Here is a 17,054-nt window from a genome sequence, read left to right as displayed (position 1 = left end):
TTGACTGATGTAAGAAAAAAAGAAAAAAATAAATGAAAACAGTTAACAAACAAAAAGAAATGTAAACAAAAAAATTTTAACAAACTCAATGATTAATAGTTATTAATGTTTAATAATAGAAAAACATTTTTTTTTTTTTTTTTTTTTAAATATAAAAAAAAGAAGCTTAATGTTTATAAATAAAAAAAATAAATGATTATTAGTAATGACTGTGTCCACTAAAATATTTGAATGAGATGAAAAAAAAAAATCATATTTATTGAGCATAATTTCATTTAGGTTTATTATTTAAAAAAAAAAAAATTTCTATTATTTAAAAAATATTATTTTGTTTTTCAGTTTAAAATACTGCATCTTTTTTTTTCTAGTGTTTATATTTTGTAATTGATTATAATTGATTTATATTTAAATCGAAAAAAGCATTTTAAATTTTTTTTTTCGAAAAGAAATTATTTTACAATTTTTTTTATATAAAAATGTATTTAAAAAAAAAAAAAAAAACATTTTGAAAAAAAAAAAAGTGTTGTGTTAAAGAAGGATAAATTTATGTATGTATTATCTCTCTTTGTAACTGTACTATGGAGTCATATTTTCATTAACGTAATTAAGAAATAATTGAAGGAAAAAAATAATTAGAAAAAAAAAAAAAAAGTTGATAAGTCTGAGCAGAAAAAAAAATAAATAAAGGATTTTGATGTATCGAAGCAAATGTTATTTCAGCTCGATTATACAACTGTAAATATAAAAATAACGATAAATAAATAATGAAAAATAAAAAAAAATAAAATAAATAAATAAAACGAAAAAAAATATATAAATATAAATTGCCAATAAGAATTATTAACTGTCATATTTAAAAATAAAATAATTTAAAAAAATACAAATAAACCACATAGTTGTTTCTATTTTTAAGAAAAAATTGTGAATGCAAAAAAACACACGATGAATAAATTGAAAAAAAAACAAATAATAATTGCATAATTATTATTATAAAAAAAAAAAAAATTAAATAATTACAAGTAAAGGTAAATATATATATTGCAAAGTGTTGATAATTGACTTGTAGATTTGAATTTAATCTTGATGAAAAAAAAAAAAAACAAATATAACACTTGCTGTGACTAGAAAAGAGTGTTAATTATTATTTATAATAATAAATGAGTATTACCATTGAAATTACAATTGTGTACTAGTTAATTTTTATATAATTTTTTTTCCCACATGTAAAATCAATCTACAAAATAAATTAAGCCAAAAAAAAGCTGCTAAATATATTTTCTAATAATAATTATCTAGATAAATGTTGAAACAAAGAAAAAAAATCAAAACTTTCATCAACAATTAACTTAACCAAGTAAATAATCTATTTGATAATTTAATTTTTATAAAAGCAAAAGTTAACATTGCTTTTTTTTCTTTTAAAAGTAAATTAGTTAAATGTTTGTATAGTTAACTTTTAACAATGTCATTTCAGGATGTATATATTATATACTGGTTTATCTCTCGTAATGTTTAAGTGGTAAATGTTGGATTTTGATGCGATTTCAAAGTTAAAAGTTGTATAATACAGTAGAATATATGTGTTCATGTTCTGTGAGTATGTGAATGTGGATCAAGAGATGTTTTTGAAGGTGAAATACCTCGCGGTTTTCAAAATGTTACCTATGTACACATTGAATGTGTACAGACAAACCTCTACGACAACCAAGAGTATCTCTTGGGTTTGGGGTTTTGGCTAATTAGTGGATTGTTTGACCCCTTTCAATAAGTTTACTAATCCATGCAAATGGTACACTCATCCACACACGAATTACAACATTCATGTTACATTGGTAAAATGACCAATGTATATACACAAGCCAGATGTAAGGTCACTCTGGTGCACTCATTAGACCATTTCATGTGACAAAAAGGATTTATGGAGATGAAACATTCAGTGAATCCATTAAACAAGTGAGTATCATCATTATTATTCACGATGCTAATATTTGTCGGGTATTAGCACAAGTATTATCATTGATTCAATTATGTATTGACTTTAATATTTTGTAGCATTTGCAATTTCCAGTTAAAGCTTTTATGTTTATTTAATATATCTTTTTTTGAATCATTTTTATCGTGAAAAATAGATTTTTTTTGATGATAGGACAGATGAGTTTATGGATATATTTAACGGACGTAAATAAAGTTGAATAAAATTGAAAATATATATTGAAAAATGTCAGTAGAATTTAATAATTTTACTCGAAATAAATATATTCATATATTTTTTATTTGTAAAAATAAATATGTCAATTTTTAAAATTTTTTTAATTTTAAAAAATTCATAATTATGTCATAATGTCAATCAAATTATAATTAAAAGAATTTTTTTTTTAAATATTTTAAATAAATGACCAAAAGGTTTAATTTATTTAAATGACAATTTATTTTTAGATTTTTTTTTATTCATTTATGCAAGGGTATATTCGAGGTCAGTTGAACAGCTGGGGTAAAATGGATACAAACTTGTAAATTTTTTAAACTAATGAAAAAAAAAAGATTTTATTTTTTTTAATGATCGTATAAATTAGTAATGATAATGATAATAATAATAATTAATAAATTAAAGACACTGAGTGTGCTCATTTGATATTCTAACTTTTGATAAATAAAAATTGGAAAAAAAAAAAATATTTAGTGCCATTTTTTGTCTAGATGTTGCTAATTTTTTTGTGTATTAATTATGACATATTAATTTTTGTCCCATTCGAGTTTAATATTGTTAATTTTTTTATTTTTAAATTTATAAATTCTTAATATGAAAATCATAAAAAACTATTAAATAATTTTATTATTATTTTCATATTTATTTTTTACAGTTTTTGGCTTTTTTTTTTAAAATTAGATTTTTCCGATTAGATTAAAATTTTCATTAATAAATTATATTTTTATTGCTGTTTATAGTGTTTGATTTTTTTGATAAATTTATTTTTTCTTTCTATTTGTCCCTCATTTTTCTATGTATAATTTTAGAGAAAAAAAAATTAACTCATCTATATTATGCGTAAATGTCTTTTCTTATTTTATTTTTATTATTTTCAAAACAAACAGTAGTAATAATAACAGAATCAATAATATATAGAATCGGTGAATCGTTTGGTCGAGGAGGTCGAATGTCACATGGTAATTCAGCAGTACCATCAAGCACTGCTCTCGTCTGGACTTGTGGTCCTGAAATTAATTATTTAAATTTATAGAAAATTATTGACAATAAAAATTTTCATATATTTAAGTCATTGCAACGTGCATTATTAATAATAGATTTGGATTTTTTTTCAAAATGGTATTTTTGGGTAAGATTATTTTATATAGTTGGGCAGTAATATTAGTAGAATATTTATTTGTCCAAATTTAAATGTGTGATAAAAAAAGTGATTTAAATGTATCTAAAAAATATAGTATTTAAAAAAAAAAGTATTTGGCGTTTGGGTCAAATACTTCCTAGCGTAAAACGAGTAAGGTGATCTTTTGCCTTGCTCGTTTTATGTCAGGGGGTATTTGTCCTAAACTCACTCTCAATATATATTTATTCGAGCGATTTGAAGTAAATTTGCCATGACACTATGATTAAAAAACTCGGGAAGTTGAATGTAATCAACTGCCTTGCCCTCTATATTTTAAAAAAGCTCGGGATCCGAACTCGAGACCTCAAGCATAGTAGGCAGAGCTCTTGCCCACTTGACCATTAGGTGACTCGTTACTTGTTGACTATAATTTATTTACTCCAAATTATCTCAAATTAAATTTACCAAAATAATTATTCATAAAACTTTATTTTCACTCTATTAAAAGTTGTAAATATAACATTAATATAATAATAAAAAATATACTATTATTCCGATAATTATGACATATCAATTTTTTTGTGCCATTCGAGTTTAATATTGTTAATTTTTTTATTTTTAAATATATAAATTTTTAATATGAAAATCATAAAAAACTATTTAACAATTTTATTATTATTTTCATATTCATTTCTTACAGTCTTTGGCTTTTTTTTTTTTAAATTAGATTTTTCTTAAAATTTTCATTAATAAATTATATTTTTATTTCTTTTTATAGTGTTTGATTTTTTTGAAAAATTTATTTTTCCTTAAAATGCACATTTTACTCAATTTCCTTCAATTATTTTTTATAAAGAATTTTTAACATTCTAAAATATTAAAAAAAAAAAAAAAAAAGTTTGACATCAAATAGAAATTCTTCTTTTATTACTTTGTGTAATTTTCTAGAAAATCATCTTGGTTTGTTATTTTTTCTTGTGAAAGTTACTCTCGGTATATTATAAATTGATGAAAAAAATTTTTAAACAAAAAATTGTTGATTTAGTATGTATCTGTCTTGTTTAACTTGTCCACCGGATATTAATTTAAAAAAAAAAGCTTTTTTAAAAAACAATATTCAAAAAAAAAAAAGAGAAAAATTATTTACATTTATCCAGCAGCATTTCTTTAAAATAAAAATAAATAAAAATAAAGCTTAAAAATGTGAATTTGTATAAAGGCACATTACACCAATCTCACTTAAAAAAATTTTTTTCTTTTATTCTTGTTTTAAACTATTTTTTATGCTAAATATGTTGCTTTTTAGTTTCCCGGATTTACATACATATTTATTTATTTATACATATATTTTTTTTCAAGTTTAAGTCCACGAGTTTTTCCTGCGGTTTTTCTTCTATTTTATTTTTATCAAAATACATTTTTTTTTTTTTCATTTCAAAATGTAACAAAAAAAATAAAAAAAACAAAAATAAAAGAAACTTGGATAAAAAACACAGACGAATAACCATTTCACTGTCTCTCATTGTAATTTAGCGAATATTCTGAATAAAAAAGAAAAAAAAAAAAATAAATAAAAGCTTGAGAAAAAAAATTTAATAAATGCCTCAATACAAACGAACTATTTACCTTAATAAATTCAACACCTTTATTATAAATTTTTTTCATAATAAACTAATGAAAAAATAATAATAATAACACCCTTTTTTCTTTTATAAAAAAATAAAGAAAAAGCTCAATATTATTTTTCTATTGTGAATAATAATTTTCTTTTCAAATTTAAATTATTATAATAACAATATTAAATATATTTTTAATAATTTTAAAAGTTGATTAATGTAGAATTTCAATTTACACATTTTAAAAATTAAATAAATCGTATTTCAAGTATAAATTTATATTTTTTATAATGTTTGATTAATTTTCTTCGTTCTTTACCTTTTGATTTATTTATTTTTTTATTTTATTTATTTTATTTATTTTATTCAAACCATGAAGTGTCCCTCTAGATGATGAAAGGCAAAATTTCAAACTCAATTTTGCCTGAGGTGCCGGATATATCGTATGTTTAATTGTTCCACCAATCCGTTGTTGTTGTTGATTTTTTTTCTTCCTACCCTCTTTTTCATTTGGCTTTTAAAAAAAAGCTTTTCAAAGTGATCCTGCCAGCGATTTTCTCCATCCTTTTTATACACTTGTCTGATTTTTCGCCCTTCTGTTTGGAAAATAAAAAACAAAAATAGAAATAATTTACCAACACAGAAAGTCATGTAATATCGTACAGAATAGAATAAAAATACAAAAAAAAATATAAATAAATGAAGCAAAAGAAGTATGAAATATTAATTTTTTAAAAAAACTGACCTGCCAGAGACAGAGAAAATTATTTTTTTTCAGTTATCAAAGACAAAGGTAATTTATTTTTTTTCTTTTTTAATTTTTTTTTTGTCTTTTTCATTGGTTTCTTTTACGATTTCTCCAGAATTTATTTTACTGTGTGATTGAATCATAGTGTGTGTGTGTGTGTGTGAGCAGGTGAATTTGACAAATAAAAAAAATAATGAATGCTAGTCATGGTTTGATACGTGGGTCACGAATAACGCCCAGTTTGACGCAAATGGATGATAGATGATTGACTCATACTACTGAAAAAAGCTTTTTATTTTTTTTCATCTTGAATTTTTATTTTTTTTTAACGTCAGAAAATAATCTCACGTGAATTCTGGTTGATCTTTCAAGACTACTTTAAAACGTGATTAATAAATCATTTTTTTTTTATTTAAAAAAAACTTTTATGTCAATTTTTTTTTTTGTGCTTTTTTTGCTCTTTTTTTCAATTTTTATTTAAATAAGATTTTTTTCAATTTTTTTATTAATAATTTAACGTAAGCTTTGCAAGTTATTATTTTTCAATTTTTTTATTTTTATTTTAACATTAAACAAGTGTTTTTTAATATTGTAAAATTAATTTTTTTTAATCATCAATATATTTTTATTTTTTTAAATTTAATTATCATTATTTCTCATGTATTCTTCATGTATTTTTTATTTTTTTTATTTATTATATTAACTAGATTATACATCAAAAAAAAATTAATAAATAAATATTAATTTTATGTGGTTTTTTTTTTAATGTTTATTCAACTTTGATTGATTTTTTTTGTAAATAATTTTACGTAATTTTGCTAGTTCTTCCTTCAGCGCAACATTTTCATCAAATAATTTTTTCTTTTCACAATTAATTTCATTTTTCAATGTCGTTGTTTCAATTTTTAAATTTAACAATTCTTTTTTAACAACTCGTAGTTCATTTTCTGTGCCATCAAAGCGTTGTAGCATTTCTCTTTCATTAATTTCATTAACATCATTTTGATTTACTCGATCATTTGATGAGCTGTTAATTTTTCTATTCATAATATTATCAAGATGTGATTTAATATTTTGAAATAAGTGATCAATATGTTGGTTATTTGTTGTGTTTGTTTGGTAATTAATTGAATTGTATTTTATTGTATCATCTTTGTGTTTTGCCACTGTTGATAATTTATTTGCTTTGTCTATTGTCTGTTGATTCAAGTTCATCTTTAAAAGCTCTTGTGAATCTTGCTTAAACCTTGAGTAAAGATTATTGATCAATGAATCATCATCATAGACATAAACATTAGGTAATAAATTCGACATTTGACGTAAATTTAATTCGTCATTCATTGTCGATGTACAAATTGATACCAATGATTTTTTTTTACTCAATAATTTCATTTTATCATTCATTGCATTTATTGTTAATTTATAATCTTCATTCAATTTTTTTAGCTCAGATAATATTGACTTGTTATTTTTAAATTCAACCATGATTTCTTCCATTTTTAATAATTTATCATTTTTCATATTTAATTCATTTGACTTATCATTTAATTCTAGCTTTAATAAATTATTTTTTTCATGCATTTTATCAATTACTGATTGTAATTCTGAATTTTTTAATATAACCTCCTGTAATTTTTTATCACTCTCAATGAGCTTTTCATCATTTTCATAATTTTTTGTCGTTTCTTCTTTTAAATATTCTGATATGTTTACAGTTTTATTAATCAAACAATCATTTTGCTTTTTTAAATCATCATTTAAATTAACTAAATTATTAATTTGTATTTTTAAATTTACATTATCATTTTCAATTAATTTTAGCTTTTCAGCACAACTATCATATTTTAATTGTAATTTTTTTATATCTGATGATAGCTTATTTAATTTAATATCTTTATTATTAATTTTACTATTTAATAATTCATTTTCTTTATTTTTTTCATCATTTAAATTCGTCATTTTTTTTTTATAACAATTAAAACTATCAATCATTTCATTCTTTTCAATTTTTAACTTTGAATTTTCTTTTTTCATTTCACTAATATTTTTATTTAAATTTGTTATTTCAATTTTTAGTTTATCAATTTCATTTAATGATTTTTTTAAATCCATTAATGCTTCACGTGTTGTTAATTTTTCCAATTCTAATTGACTATTTAAATATAAATTTTGTTCATTTATAAATTCAACATCAAATTGTCCATCATTGCTTTTTTGTGGTAAATTATTTTCAATTAATTTTAATCGTTCATTTTTCATCAATAGCTCATCCCTCGTTTTGTCTAGTTGAATTTTAATATTATTAAATTTATCATTGCATAATTCAAATTCATTATTCATAGCTTGAATTTTTATATTTAATTTATTATTTATATTTTTTTCAATTGACAATTTTCTACGTACACAAGATGCATCTCTTTTCAATGCATTTATTTTTTTTTCTTCTTCAAATAATATTTTATCGATTTGATTTAATAGAAATTCTTTTTCCATTTCAAATTTATTTCTACTGTCTTTTATATTTCCATTAAATGTATTATTAAATTTCATATTTTTACTATCATTTTCTTCTTTATTATTCATTAAATTATCATCAATTTTATCTAAATCAATTTCAACAAGTTCAATCTCTTCGTTATCCTCATTAATCAATGAATTTTTAGCCCCTAAAATTTTATTTTTATCAATTGAATTTGTTAGTTTCATGATAACATCATTAGATGACAATTCATTGATAATATTTATAATTTTTTTAGCAAAATTTGAAAGTAAATTATCAATGTGACAATTACTTTTAGCATATACATCAAATTCATGACTTATTTTATTAATTGTTTTATTTTTAATTGTATTATTAACTTGTTTTCTTAATTTTATTATTTCATTTGCAAGTAATAAACGATTTTCAGCATTATCGTAATTTAATTTTGCCATTTCACTTCTAACTTTACGATTAACATTCCATGATATTGCACGTTTTGTATTGAATAATACATTATTTAGATATTTTAATTTTATTTTCATATTATTATTTGATGTTTCAAGACGACGTATTTCTTTTGTCTGTTGTTTTATCAAGGGATCATTTGATACAAGTATTACCTTTGATGATAATTCATTATTTCCATTATTTTCAAGTGCCAATTTTAAACGTAATATTTCACTTTGTAGTGATGCTCTTTCATTTGTCCACCATTTCATTGAATTTATTGTATTATTTAAACGATTTAATGTTGCTTCAGCTATTTTTATTAATTTTTTTTTCTCCCAATAGTGAGGATCATCTTCATCATCATCATCATGTACCTCCATTATACCTCCATTAATTTTCTAAACAAATAATTTAAGTTTTAATTTTTTATATTTATAAATAATTTCTAATGTTTATAATAAAACTTTTTATTTTTCCTGACAACCAAATTGCAATATTATAGGTTGGTCGTTTTTTTTTTTTTTGACATATTAAAATTGACAGTTGAATAATCAAAACAAATAATAAAAATAAAGCAATTTTCTTGTTAATAATAACCTCTATTTATTTAGTTTATTATTCTAATAATTACCGGGTTGTTTTGATAAATCGAAATTAATTTAATGAGAAAAAAAAAATGGATTGTGAATCAAATTGTGGCAAGAAATTTCCTTGTGTCTGTGGTGTCTGTGATGACTGTCTTGACACTTTATTGCCGTCATGTATTTTATATAAACCATCAAAGTCATCGTCATCATCATCATCATCAGCATCATTATCAAAAATAGGAACACCTGCTAAGTCGTCATGTAGAGCAACACATAAGCCAAGTTCCACATGTAAAAACAATTCTTTTAGCGACCCAATTGAGAGACATGATCTTGGATATGCCCAGCTTAAACTTGAAGCTATGAAATGTCAAATGGAAAAATTGCGAATGGAAAGACTACAATTAGAAAGTGAAAATAGAAAATTCAAAGAAAAATTACAATCATTTGGTAAGTTAAAAAATTATTATAAATAACTGAGATAGATTAAATTGTACAAGATTAAATTAGGTGTGAATTTGGACGAGCCTTTGAAGACAGATCCACTGATTGTGCATTATCGTGAAGAAATTATTAGACTTGAAACTGAAAAAGAATTGTTAAATGAAAAAATAAAATATCTTGAAGAAACGCTGATGGAGCATGAATCAAATGAAAATTCTTGTAAAGGTGTTAAATTTCTAAAAAATAAAATACGGGATTTACAAGAACAATCACTACTTGATAAAAAAAAGTAAGTATTTTAATTCATGTGGAATTGAATAAATGATATATAGAAAAGATAGATATTGGCACTTTGTATGTGATTTATAAAAAAAAATTTTTTGTCAAAGATTAAAGGAGAAAAATGCCGAATTGAGAATAAAACTTGCTAGAGTAGAAGAGGAAAATTCATGTGCGGGTGTACATAAATTACGTTCTTTGTTGAAAAATAAAAATCAAAATATTGGGTTAACAAAAAACCATATTACAAATGAATCGAATAAAAATATAATTGAGGCAAATAAATTTGATAAAAATGTACAAAGTAATATTAATTTAAAAACTAGATATAATGAATATCCATTGAAGGCTAATGAATTGAATAAAAAAAGTAAATCAATTATTGATTTTGTGAATAGTAGTGATGAAGTAAATACAAATGTTGATGTTGTTGATAAGTTATCATCTAATCATGTTGATAAAACGACAATGAATGAGATTAAATTTAACAAAGAAAAAGAATTGATTGAAGAAAATAAAATGTTAACAAAGAGCTATGATGAAGAGTCCTTGGTTGTACTTGAAATTGAAAAAGATAAATTGTTTATGACTGATGATAATAAAAGTGAGACAAAAATGTATAACAAAAAGGACAGTATTGTGGAAATGAAAATAAATGAGTGCAATGATTTAACTGAAGAATTGAAAAATAAGTTATTTGAAAAAGATAAATATATTGAATCTTTGAAAAAAAAATTCAAAGATGACATTGACGAGATGACGATAAGTCATAAAGCACTTTTAGCTCAGGTTGATGCTGACAAAGAAGAGCTTGAAAGACGAGATGAAAAGGTCCTTTTAACATATTATTTTTTACAACTTATTTATTTTTATTGAGTAGTTTTTTTTTTAGAAAAAAAATTAATCTTCTTTACTTTAAATTTTTGGCTTATTTGGGGTTTTTAAATTGTTAATGGTAATGTGTATGAAAAGATATGATACATCTTGGCTATAATGGACACAAAAAAAAAAAACAAACAAAGACTGTCTAAAATAAATATGAAAATCATTTAATTAGTTATTTGAAATTAATAAAAATAAAATAAGAAAAGACATTTACACAGAATATAGATGTAAAAATAAAATTTTATAAATAATTATTTAGGTAAATTTAATTTGAGATAATTTGAAGCGATTTATTGTAGATTGTTTTGATTCTTTTTGATATTTTTATTTGAAAAAAAAAAAAATAATCGTGATATGAGGTGGCAGTGACTTAAAATAGATAAATTATAGTTAATAAGTAACGAGTCACTTAATGGTCAAGTAGGCAAGAGCTCTGCCTACTATGCTTGAGGTCTCGAGTTCAAATCCTTTTCTTGGATTAGTTCATTATCCATCATTAAAAAAATAAATTTTCAGTGGGAAAGAAGAGATTTTATAAATAATTCGAACCAATATTCCAATTGAGTCTGAGCTTGGATTAAATACCCCCTGACATAAAACGAGTGAGGCAAAAACCTTCTTACTCGTTTTACGCTGGAAAGTATTTGACCCAAACACCAATTTTTATTTTTTTTGTTCAAATACCATATTTATTACATATATTTAAATCCCCTTCTTTATTACACATTTAAATTTGGACAGACATAATTTTGAATTTCATTTTCTAAATAACCTAAATATTTCTTCAACGTAATTTACATTTAATAAAATACAAACATATATTTTTCACAAAAGAATATGATTAAAAGCTCTCTCTTCAAATGTATAAATACCCAAAAACATTCAACAAAAACTAAATTGGGCTAATCAATTATAATTTATTTCAACTCTTATTGGTATTTTATTCTCTTTTTATTTTATTTGTAAAACCCTTCAAGTATTCTCCTTTAAAAATTTTCAATAATATTACTGTAAAAATAAATTGTCTACTTTCTTTACATAAATTTATCTTGTGAAAATTTTATATCAAATCAATAACTTTTTTTTTGTTGGATGATTATGAATAATGATATTTATATTTTATTTAGATCGAAGTGAAAACTCATGTCGACTTTTGATTTCTAATCTCAGGCTGACATGAAAAATTGCTTTGAAAAAAATTAATTAACCACACGCTCGCACATTAACCAAAAGACATTTACACAGAATATAGATGTAAAAATAAAATTTTATAAATAATTATTTAGGTATATTTAATTTGAGATAAGTTGAAGCGATTTATTGTAGATTGTTTTGATATTTTTATTTGAAAAAAAAAAAAATAAAATAATCGTGATATGAGGTGGCAGTGACTTAAAATAGATAAATTATAATCAATAAGTAACGAGTCACCTAATGGTCAAGTAGGTAAGAGCTCTGCCTACTACGCTTGAGGTCTCGAGTTCTTGTCCAGTCATTTGAAAATTTGCCGAATGACCAGATTTTATTTATCGTAGAGTATTTTTCTATGGACTATTTTTCTACGATTAGCGAATCTAACTATCGAATCCATATACAAAAAAAGTTCCAGGTAAGGGAAAATACCCCCTGACATAAAACGAGTGAGGCAAAAACCTTACTCGTTTTACGCTAGGAAGTATTTGACCCAAGCACCAAATACTTTTTTTTTTATTTTTTTTAAATACTATATTTTTTAGATAGATTTAAATCTCCTTTCTCATCACACGTTTAAATTTGAATAAATGAGACAAAAATTAATATGTCATAATTAATACACAAAAAAATTAGCAACATCTACGCAAAAAATGGCAATAAATATTTTTTATTTTTTTCAATTTTTATTTATCAAAAATTAGAATATTAAATTACTACACTGAGTGTCTTTAATTTAATAATAATAATTATCATCATTACTAATTTATACGATCATTAAAAAAAATAAAATCTTTTTTTTTTATTAATTTAAAAATTTACAAGTGTGTCCATTCTGCATCGTCTATTTAAATTAAATATTGTTAAAATTGATACACTCAATCCTTTCAGGAAAAAAAAATAATCCTTGAAATGTTAAGGAATTAATTTTAATTTTTTCTTTTCATATAGATAGAGCTTTTAAAATTTAAATATTAAATTTTTCTTTTCTTCTTTGAATAAATAAAATGCAATTTTAAAACTGGTAGCTTTTAATTATCAATGAAATAATAATTTGTAATGTTTTTTTAGATTAACCAATTGCTGGCCAAAGCTGGTGACAGTCCACTTAATTTACCCAACAAATTACAGCCACAAATTGAAATTGATCCACTAAAATCTGATTTAAAAAATTTACAAATTGAACGTGACAATTTACTTGATGAGTTATCAAAAATCCGTCAAATTGTTGAAGAAAGAAATAATCACATAATTGAAATATTGGAACAACGTGATAAATTAACAAATGATTCATCAGCTAAAATATCAGCATTACAAAAAACAATTGACGGTTTACTTGCTCAGGAATCTTTGTATAACAAAGAAATTGAAGAATATAAAAATAAAATTAACGACAATAATAAAATTGAGAGTGAAATGAGAACAAGCATTGGAAAGCTTGAAATTGATGCTTCAAAAGTCGACGAAATGTCACAACGTATTAAAAATTTAGAAAATAATTTAACCCAAGCTGAAGAAAAGTTACAAGAAAATACTAATACAATCGAACAATTAAATAATCAACTTGACAATGCAAATATTAATCTAGATCTTGCTCAAAATGAAAAAATAAAATTACAAGATATAATTGATAAATTCAATCAGCAAATTAAAAATAATCTTGATGAAATTAATAATAACAAAGAAACCATTGACAAACTAAACAGTGAAAATAAAAATTTAAAAGAAAACCTAAAAAATCATGAAGATAACATAAAAAAATATGAAAATTCAAATGAAAATTTGAATAATAATTTACAAATAAATAATGATAAAATAAAAAAACTTGAAGAAACAATAATTGAATTAAATAATGAAAAAAAAATGATTAATAATGACAATGATGATTTAAAAGAAAAAATAAAAAATTTACAAGTTGAACTGAAGGACTTGAAAGTTGAATGTGAAATACTTGAAAAAGAACTGAATGAATCACGTAATAATTTAAAAGATGCAAGTGAAAAAAATGATGTTAAAATGAAAGAATTTAAAAATTTAAATAATAAAAATGATGAACTTGTTCAAGAGATAGTAACACTTGAAAAAGATTTGCTAACATCAAAAATAGAATATGATAATTTAAAATTAAAAAATAATGAATTAATTGATAGTTTTAATAATTTAAAAAATACATGTGATGTACAAAAAGACGAGTATAATAAATTAGACATTACATTAAAAAATATCACACAAGAAAACAATGAAAAGCAAAATAAAATTGATGATTTAAATTCCCAAATTGATAAGTGTAATGAAGACATGAAATTACTAAAATCAGAGCTATCAAAAAGCAAAACAACAGAAGGAGAATATGATAAATTAATGAATGAAAATAATTTAAATAAAGAAGAGTTAAAAAATTCAACAGAAAAATTACGTAGCTTGGAATTTGATCTATCAAAAACTCAACAAGAAAATGATAAATTGAAAAATGAATTAACAGTTTGTCAAGATAATATTGACAATTTAAAAAAACAAGTTGATGAATTATCCAAACAGGCAAATGATTATAAATCAAAGGTATCAGAGCTAGAATCATCAAATAAAAAACTAGATGATAATTTTTCGAATCTAAAAACAACACTTGAAAGTACAAAAAAACAATATGAAATTGAACATAATGATAAAGAATCATCACAAATTGAACTGAGTACATTGAAAGATGAGCTAAAAAATTTATTATTAAAATTAAATGAATATAAATCAACAATTGATAATTTAACAATTGAACGTGATGAATTAAAAAATGATATTATGAAAATGCAGCTAGAATTGTCGAATAATAATGCAGGTAATATTGATTTAAATAAAGAGTTAAATAAATTAAATAACGACAATAAAAATATGACAATTGAATTGGAAAAAATAAATAGTGATATTGATTATTGGCAAAGTGAAAATTGTAAATTAAAATTGAACATTGAAAAACACAAGCATGACTATGACAACGCGAAAAATGAAATATTAAATTTGCAAGATAATATTAAACAACTTGAAGAAAAATTATCAACAATTGAAAATGAAAATGATAAATTAATTAAAGCTAATAAAAATGTTGATGTTGAAGCAGTAAAAACAAGTGAATTGACAAGTAAAAATAATTTATTAAATGAAGAATTGAATGCTTTGAAAAATGAATTAATTAAGTATCAAAATAATAATGAAAAATTAAAAAATGAATATAACGATTGTCTTGATAAACTGACAAAATTAAATGATGCAAATGAAAATAATTTAATTGAGCTAACAGCATTGAAAGATGAAAATAGCCAACTTAATAATGATGTAAAAAATATTAAAAGAAAATCGTCGATACTGGATGATAGCAATGAAATGTTAATTAAAGAAAATGATAAATTAAAATTAGAAAATAAAAAACTACTCGAAGAATTTGATGTTTTAAAAAATGAAAATTTAAATTTGACGAAAAATTTCGATAAAGAAATAAATGAAAGTAAAAATAATTCATTGAAAATTGATAATTTGATAAATGAATTGGAAAATTATAAATCGAAATATGAAAATTTGAATGATAATTATGAAAAGCTGAAAAAAGATAATGATGATTTACAAAATATACAAAAGAATTTTGATAATTTGAAGAATGATTATAAAAAAAATGAAGATGTTATTGATAATTTGAAAAATAATATTAATTCTTTGAACAATGAAAAGTCAAGTTTAGTTGATGAATTAAATAATTCAAGAGCTGAAAAAACAAATTTACGAAAATCAATTGATGAGGCGGATAATAAAATAAAAAATGCAGAGTTAAAAAATACCAACAATGAAAAAATCATTGAAGAATTGAATTTATTAAAAATTGAATATGAAAAATGTCAAATTGAATCAAGCAAACAAAAAATTCATCTCGATACATTGCAATCGAAATTGAATAAACTTGAAGAAGAAAATAATATAAAAAATATTGAATTAACAAAATTAAAAAATGACAATGATAATTTAAATATAGCCCTAAAAAATAATGAGAATAAATTGGAAGAATTAGATTTATTAAATAAACAGATTGATGATAAAAATAAAAAAATTGTTGAACTAGAAAATGTACTTGATAATAAAACAAAAGAATTGAAAAAACTTTCTGAAGAGTGTGATAAACTTAAAAATGAAGATTCATTAAATAGTGAAAAAATAAAAGAGCTTGAGGCATTGAAAGAAACACTTGGCATTCAAAGAAATAAAATTGAAGAAAATAAAAATGAATTAGAAAGTTTATACAATGAATTGTCAAGTTTAAAAGATAAATTGCATAATGAAATAATGAATAATAAAAATTTAACAAATGAAATTGATACACATAATAAGAAAATATTAAAATTAAATGAAACAATTGATAAATTAAATTTAACAAATGATGAACTGAAAGATACTATTCAAAATGAAAAATTAGAAGCAGATAAAATTAAGGATAATGTGAAAAGTATAATAGCTGATAGGGATCAATTAAAAAATAATGTTAATCAATTAAATAAAAGTATGTTAAGATCATCAGCTACGAGAGAATCAATCGACTCAATTTCTAAAAAATATCAAGATTTATTAAAACAATTTGAAGACTTGAAAGAGGAAAATAAAAATATTAAAAATGAGCTTGATGTTGCAAAAAATAATTTAAATTCAATGAAAATAAGTGACAGTAAAAATAACGAGTTACAAAATGAAATAAAAAATTTAAAAGAAGAAAATAATAAGTTGAAAGAAAATCATGAAGATTCTACAAGAAGAAATTTAAATTTGACAAAAGAAAATGATGGAAAAATTGAAAAACCAAATGATGATTTGAAAATGTTAAATGATAAAATTAAATATTTAGAAAATATCAATAATGATTTGGTAAAAAATATTGATACAGTTAATAATGAAAATAAATTACTGAAAAATAATTCAGATGATAAAGTAAAATTAATTTTAAATGACATGGAAAATATAAAAAAAGAAAAAGATAATTTGAATAATAAAATTTCTGTTATTGAAAATGATAATTTA

The sequence above is a fragment of the Aphidius gifuensis genome, linkage group LG4, assembly GCF_014905175.1.
Source record: "Aphidius gifuensis isolate YNYX2018 linkage group LG4, ASM1490517v1, whole genome shotgun sequence".
NCBI classification, from domain to species: Eukaryota; Metazoa; Arthropoda; class Insecta; order Hymenoptera; family Braconidae; genus Aphidius; species Aphidius gifuensis.
Note: the sequence above shows the minus strand (reverse complement) of the source record.